The sequence below is a fragment of the Protobothrops mucrosquamatus genome, unplaced genomic scaffold (genome assembly GCF_001527695.2).
Source record: "Protobothrops mucrosquamatus isolate PMUCROS unplaced genomic scaffold, P.Mucros_1.0 scaffold207, whole genome shotgun sequence".
In the NCBI taxonomy this organism is placed as follows: domain Eukaryota; kingdom Metazoa; phylum Chordata; class Lepidosauria; order Squamata; family Viperidae; genus Protobothrops; species Protobothrops mucrosquamatus.
The window spans coordinates 60,796-68,751 of NW_015386562.1; the positions used below are offsets into that span (position 1 = coordinate 60,796).

General features: G+C 36.6%; 1 non-coding gene across 1 annotated transcript; it reads right to left on the minus strand.

Moving 5' to 3' along the window:
• Window positions 1-1,717: 1,717 nt before the first annotated feature.
• LOC114922419 lies at window positions 1,718-1,779 on the minus strand. Its single transcript, XR_003810403.1, has one exon. It is a non-coding gene; the product is annotated as a small nucleolar RNA Z39 (small nucleolar RNA).
• Between the last annotated feature and the right edge of the window lie 6,177 nt (window positions 1,780-7,956).

Genomic DNA, 7,956 nt, shown 5'->3' on the forward strand with positions numbered 1-7,956 from the left:
TAGTTAATCTGACTTTCTGCCCTAACACAACTCCTAAAGGTGGCCAATCAATATATATTAAAATAAAAATACAATTAAAATAAAGTAAATCTCCCCTTCAAGTATAACTCTACTTCAAATGATTAGACATCCATATGCATATCTAATATATAAATGATTTACAACTGCATTCCTCAAGGTTTTTAAAAGTTTTCCAGATATTGCATTTAGTCCAATCCCTTGAATTCACAAGAGCTTCTCTGACAAAGGACCATTCAATTTACAGCAATATTTTTCATGTTGCAGCTTCTTTCATCCGAATGATAGTTTGTACAGTCAGTTCTTACTGACATCCAGCCTGAACCATTTTCCTTTTAGTTGTAAATCACTATTGGTATTATCTTTTGGAGCTATACATGAAGTTTAGTTTCTGTTGTATATGACAATGATTCAGGTATATGAAAACTATCTTAACTCCCTAACCCGAACTGAACCCTCACTATGCTTGTAGCCACACATTCCTGCCTTTTCTTATGTGTGGTCCTCAGAACTAGACACAACATTTCAAATAGGGTATGGCAGAGTCAGAATAAGTACTGAAAAAATGCTGTTTAATAATCTGTTAAAGTTTAATTGCTGTAAGACCTTTTCTGAAAAATATTTATAACAAGTACAGCTATGTCAAATAGGTATAAAGCCCTTCTACTGCCTTATTCTGATTAGTGGTCTGGCTGCGGCCATAGGACTATCTGGAATTCCCAATACTTTTCATAGCAGCCCTACCTATAATGCATATCAATAGTCCAGTTGTGATGTATTTAAAACTTTGATAATTTACTATATATGATGGGATTAGGAATGGACCCGTTGTATTCAATGCTATTGTATAAATATGTTCTTTGCATTGTAAAGAGGCACTTTACCCAAATTGTTTTCTAAATATACTTAATCATGATTTAAATTGCTATTGGAGAAAAAGACACTATAAGTATTTGAGGAAAACTATGGTTCCTGCTATGGATTAAAATACATTAATTTGAATCCAGGTCTACATGTTCTGTGTTAGTAGGCACTGATGCCAGAAAAAAAAGACAAATAATTTCTATTACATTATATAGATGCAGTAACAAAGAGCTGACCTACATTAGAAGGCATTATCTTTTTTTTATTTGCATTGCTTCCAAATTTACCTATTAAGAATGTACCAAAATGTCACTATACAGTTCATTGGTTTACCAATTGAATTTTATTGAAATAAAACCAGAAAACGTTTTAATATCAAAAGTTCTCCATTGAGTATATTTTCTGAAGATCTCTTATTTTTCTTTTATTCATCCTTAATGGGGTATAAGTGACGAATTCGTCGACTACGGAATGTTATTTTGTCCCTGGTGGTTATGGTCAATCCCATTTCTATTTCCAAGGCTTATTGTTAAAGGTAAACAAAAGTTGTCTCTTACCCTCCAAGACTTTGATAAGAAGGTTGAAGTTTTGTTTTAGCCACAGTACTTAAGTTATTAAACAAAGTTAATGTATAAAATCCCATGGATAACAACCAAGTACTAAATGTTCATTCACCATTTATAGTTACATTAAATGTATCCCTAATTTTATAAAAAGGTCACTCACACAGGTTTCATAGATTAATGTCAACATCCTTTAATTTTAACTAGTCCTTGATTTCTACTATTCCTGTTTTATGACCTGAAATTAAATGGTATCCGAACACAAGAATAGGTACATCAGAAAGCGTTTACAGGATCATTGTTATTCATGCTGTTATGCTATCATCATCTGTACCAGTCGAATTAAGAAAATAGTCATATATTGCACCAAAGGCACTGCTCCTGCCCATAAGCACAAACTACATATTAAGAGTACTAAAAACACCACCGTACACACTGCTGCAGGTCTTTCTAAAAATGATTCCACAATGAGGTAAAAAAGAAATGCTCGCCCCATCCATATCTAGAGCTCAGCCCGCATATTTCATACTATGCCAGTGTTTCTTCAACCTTGACCATTTTAAGGCATGTGGACTTCAACTCCCAGAATTCCACAGCCAGCATTGCTGGCTGTGGAATTCTGGGAGTTGAAGTCCACATGCCTTAAAATGGTCAAGGTTGAGAAACACTGTACTGTGCAGATCCAAAATGTGAACAGAGATATTACAAATATTAAATCCATTAAAAAAATAAAGTATGGCTCATTATCCTCCATTTCGAAATGTCACTTTTTCGTGATTTAAGGCTTTTAAGCTTTCAATCCCGGCCTTCCAAAGCAACTTCGTGCCGTAAAATAGAGGGGGGAAGAGGCTGAAAAATAAGAGCCGTCTCTCCCAAAAGCTGACTATTATTTTTCCATCCCTGACTTCGAAAGGCGAAGGGCCTAGAGAAGCGCAGGAGCCTATCTCTCTCTCCGATGCCTTCCTCCCACACCAAACGACGGAGGCCTAGCCCGACTTCCCCAGGAAACCGGCCCTGGCCATGCCGCTCGAGGGGCAGAAGTAACGGAGGCCCTATAGTCTTACCCTTCCCGCCTCCATCTTACCTTTCCCGGCCCGTCCTCGTAATGCATCCGCCGAAGGGCGGAGGTGCCGAAACGACGAACGCTGCTAATCAACATGACGGCCGAAATATAAGCCCGGTCACAAAAAAGGTTGCTTCTTCCTCACGACCTTCAGTTAATCTACAGGCACGTGACCCAGGCATCATGGGAGAAACGTGGATCGCCGAAAGGCAATATGGGAATTGTAGTTTTAGGGCAGCAGAAGGCCCTCACTTGCGGAAACGAATTTTTTTTAATAAGTATCTGTTTTTCAGTGTCATCGAGGAAAGTTTCGCGGGAGATATTCGAAGAATCAAACAAACAAACAACCCCCCCCCACCCTTCTGTAAATAGGCACTTTATAATTAGGGGTTTATATTAAACCCCTAATTATAGGTAAAGAAATATAGGAAATATAAGGAACGGCTGCTGGAATTGGGTATGTCTAGTTTAACGAAGAGAAGGACGAGGGGGGACATGATAGCAGTGTTCCAATATCTCAGGGGCTGCCATTTTCTTCTCCCTCAGTTCGATAAAAGGTTTCGCGGACTTCCGTCCTGTTCTTCGTTACCTACCTTTGATTAGTTCCTCTCTTCGTTGGATCTTGATTCCTCTTTGAAGGACTGTCAATCTTGTTAATTGGTCACCTTGTTAGACGGAGGTCTTCGCCACTTACGTGGTTGTGACCTTCAAAAATTCTTCTTTGACCTGTACCATTTGTCCAAATGGTATAGGGTTTCCTGCCAGAGCAGGGGGTTGGACTAGATGACCTCCAAGGTCCCTTCCAACTTTATCATTATTATTATTATTAAATACAATGCACAAAGCGATGATTCCTTCCCCTCCCCATCCCTTGCCAAGGCCAGAAGAAAAAGGAAATGAACATAAACAAATATCGTAAAAGTGCTTCATTACAATTAAACAAATATCTGAGGATCTTAAAAGCAGAGAGAGAGAGAGAAAGCTTGATTGAGTACTGGTAATAATGTTATCAAATGTATATCTGCTGAACGTACTCATATTTAAGAATAGATGAAACCAATAGTGAGATATTGCGATAAAAACAAATGGGATGCAGTTTTCCCGGGAAAAGAAACCAGTGAAGGCTGGTAAATGCAAAGATGTGTATATGCACCCCGTTCTCCCCCAAGTACTGCTAGAGTCAATTAAATTAATAAAACTACGAGTATAATCTGGAGCTGAGTTTATTTTACAAATTTATATGGCAGCTCAACTCACTCGCAGATGATTCTGGGTGGCTTACAGCATTAAACTGCACAACACAGAAACCATACAACTCCACTCCCTACTTCCCATGGCAGTAGCAAATACAATCAAACCAACCATTTGGTCCACTCCATGCCCATGTATGGTCTCCAGTCAGTTGACATGTCTTATACGTTGCTTTACAGTTTTTGTTCTGCTTTCATATATATATTATGCCCTGTTCATACAGTACTTATTTGTCAGAGTTCAAGCTAGTGTATTCTTGGTAGGATTGTTGTTGAATGTTTAATTAGTCCTGTGTTTTGATGATGACCTTTCAGGATGATTTGGTTTATTAGACTTGCGATAGTATTTTTTTTTTTCTCTGTTGGGCTATAATATATTCAGGGTTAAGAAAAGGAACATTTGACTGCAATTAAAAAGACATGTATTGTTTCTGTTGCTCAAAGTTGCCGAGAAGTAAAAGTGGCTCCCTGTGAATTGTCTACTACCAAATTGGAGTATAACAGAATAACAGAGTTGGAAGGGATCTTGGAGGCCTTCTAGTCCAACTCCCTGCTCAATCAGGAGACCCTATTCATTTTCTAAAATCAATCTTGAATGAGTGTCAGGAAGCTTCATATATTTTCTAGTTGGTGGGATGCAAGTTAGCCTTCATAGATTTTCCTACCTTAGAGATCCAATTTTGTATACAACAGCTTTTGCATAAGTGCAATTAAAACTAGGTTTTAATTGCATTTATGACAACCAACTAGTAAAAATGTGAAAAAGCTGATGCAAGTAGTCATTGACTTATGGCAGGTCACTTAGTGACCGAAGTTACAACAGACTTCAAGGAATGTCCTGGATTTGAAGTTATGACAGCCAGCCAGCCATCCCCCAGTTATGTGATCACATTTTTGGCATTTGACAACTGACCCACATTAATAGCCATTTGCAGTGTCCCATGCTCACACAACTGCAATCTATGATGTTATGATGGCATCTACTTCCCGTTTTTGGCAAAAAGCCCACTGCAGACAATGGATTTGCTTAATGACTGCTTTGTTTTCTTAATAGACGTGGTGTTCATGACCATCACATTTGCGTAATCATTGCTACAAAAATGTCATAAAATCTGGGGCAGTCACATAATGATCGGCATAATTTATGACTATAATTCTGGACTCATTTACAGTCATACAGAGTAACTGTATACAGTTACAGAAAGATCAATCTGGAATGGACAGGACATATAGAAGTTGGTGCTTTGGAATATATTGATCATGAATTAATAAGAGGAAATGGAAAAAAACCAATATGCTTGCAGGTATGTCTGTCAGACTAAGAGGATTGAATGAAGATGGTCAGAATTTGTGGTGTTGATGAATCTAAGCAGGAAGGTAGACATATATGTTTAGTTATGAATGAAAGAGCTAAAGTGTATGTATGGAATAATGAATTAATCTCATCTAGGTAGTAATGATTGCATATGAAAACAGCAATCCATAGACTAATAATATCTGCATGTTACACTCCAATGAATGATTATAATGAAAATAACTATTTGGGGAAAATTGTGCAACATTACGACTGGATGTGATCTAGAGGAAAACATTCAGCTAGGTGACGTGGATGAATTGGTTGGAATGATACAAGAGGGTACAAAAAAAGTTTCAGGGATACATTTATAGACCCAAAATGAATGAAAATAATCTTTAGTGAGTAGCTATCTCTGTGTTTTCAGTACTGTGGTTTAAGCATGTATTGAAATAACATATATATATCTAAGGAATGAAGATAAATGTAAAAGCATGATTGATTTGATTATTATACAAAGATTGAGAGAATTAGTGGAGGATAAGGATACTATACATAGACCATAGTATCAAAAATGGTTCTTTAAGGAAAAATAGACCTAAACAAATGAGAGAAAAGGAAAAATGGAGGAGGAAAAGAAATGAGACTTATATGAATAACTATTAGAAGAGAGATTCATCTCCCAATAAAATGAATGGTAGATGGATATAAGAAGAAGTAAGATAAGATGAAGATGGATATGTTATCATGATTATGAATAAAAGAAAAGGTTTTAAAGCAAACTATACATCCATCTTCTGCTCCAACTTGGAACATTTTTAGAGTTTCAAGTTCTATCATAGTCTTTTTTACTGGAAGGGTTAACTTTGAATGACTTTCAACCCTCAAAATATGCGCTCTTCCATTCAGCTAAGGTATTAAGCTACTTAATAGCTTAGCTGAATTGAAGCTATTCTTCCAACAATGTCCTCAGTCCCACCAAGAAGGTGTTCTCTAATATGATTTTTGCCTTAGTCCCTGACTCTGTTTTGGTTTAATGGTGGTGGTAGTGGTCAAAAGATGAATTGAGAGATGCTTGATAATTAGGAAGAGTCCAAGAAGTTGATGTAAGAGAAGATCTGGGGTGGGCAGCTGTGGAAGGGTTTCTGAACAAGGCAATTTAAGGGAATTAACCTAATAAAGCAGGAAGAAGTGGTTTCCAGATGAAACAGTTATTATAAAACATTGAGGCTATAAGCCTATGAATGGCAACTTTTTTGTTGATTTATAAAGTAGGAGAAAAATAGCTAGATTTTCTTGAAACAGGGACACACACACACACACACACACACACACAGTACTTGTGTTCAGTAATAGGCAAATTCTTTACAGGCATATAGCTTCTATCTTGTTTGTATTAAAGTGACTAACCTGTACAGAGTCTCTAAGCTACTGTTGTTAAGATATTCCTGAATATAGGGGTACTGTAATTATCTGGATAATTGAGATTTCTTGTCTTTTTTAGATGTCTGATGGGAATATCCAGGGCTTTTTTTGTCATAGAACGCCCAGAATGGAGTTCCGGTACCTTTTTTGGATAGAACCTTGTAGGGTAGGCAAGGCGGATTGTATGATGTGTGTGAGTTCCGGCACTTTTTTTTTTTTTTTAACAAAAAAAAGCACTGGGAATATCTGCCTACTTTTGTCAAGCTTCATTCCCAGACATAAATAGGAGCCCTTCATAATCGGCTTCTGTTCTCTTCTTTTAGTACATGAGAAAATGAAGCTCATTCTGGAGTCGAAAAAAAAGGGAAAAAAGGAGTTTGGGCTAAAAACAGAAACTACAGCTGGGCAATGGTAAGAACAAAAAGACAATGTAGAAAATGACTAAGCCTTTGTAACAATATCATAGAGGAACCTGTGGTGAGAATGCTACATAATATTGTGAACATGAGACTGATGTGATATGCAGGAGGACAGAAAATTAATCTGATTTCCAAATCTGCTTCTCATTAATAATCAGCAAATATTGTTTCTATGGACGTCTACATACGCAGATTTAACCATGATTTTTCAAAGTCATTCAGTATGTATTTATTGCAAGACTTTGCAATTTCTGGGAATGAGATGAAGGTGACTTCATAATGACATGCCAAAGTAGAGAGCCTTTTCTATTGGGACATCCATCCTTTAGAACATGATCTCTCCAAAGATCAGATTGGCCTTAACTCTACTAGCTTTTTGCAAGGTTTTAAAGGTATGGTTCTGCCACTATGTTTGGGAATTCAGATATATTATAAAATATACAATACTGGTAGTTATGTTGATTTTTGTTATTTTTATTGCTCTGCTGTGAATTGTGCTGTAACGTTTTTATATGTTTTTATACAATAAAAAAGCTAAGAAGGAAACAAAAAGATCAGAACACATCGTTTTTAGCAGCCAACACTCAGATAAACAGGGGTTGCCCACCAAAACCTGCAGGGCTAGCTACTATATATAAATTGGAAGCAACTCCAATGCTCACTGATGATGTTTCCTAGTTGGGTAATGAACTGTTTGTAAGCTCCAGTTTTATGTTTTATATTGCATTTTCTCTATAGTTTATTTTTAATTGCTGTAAGCCCAGAATTGTATATTTGAAATGCAACTATATAAATAATAAATAAACAAACAAACAAACAAGCAATTGTTTTATTAAAGCTGGTAGGTTACAGTGAGTAACTGGTTTTTGGTTAGCCAGAGCGAAGTGTCTTAGTCATATGTTCACAGAGTACTTATACAGAATCATAAAGAGTAAATATGAGAATGCATATACATTTATTACAAAGAGTTGTTTTACAGCTGATAAGAAATTCATATAGGATGCCTAGGATGTAGGGTACTCAGCCTTTGAAAAGTATGAATGGTTTTATACTAATTGCT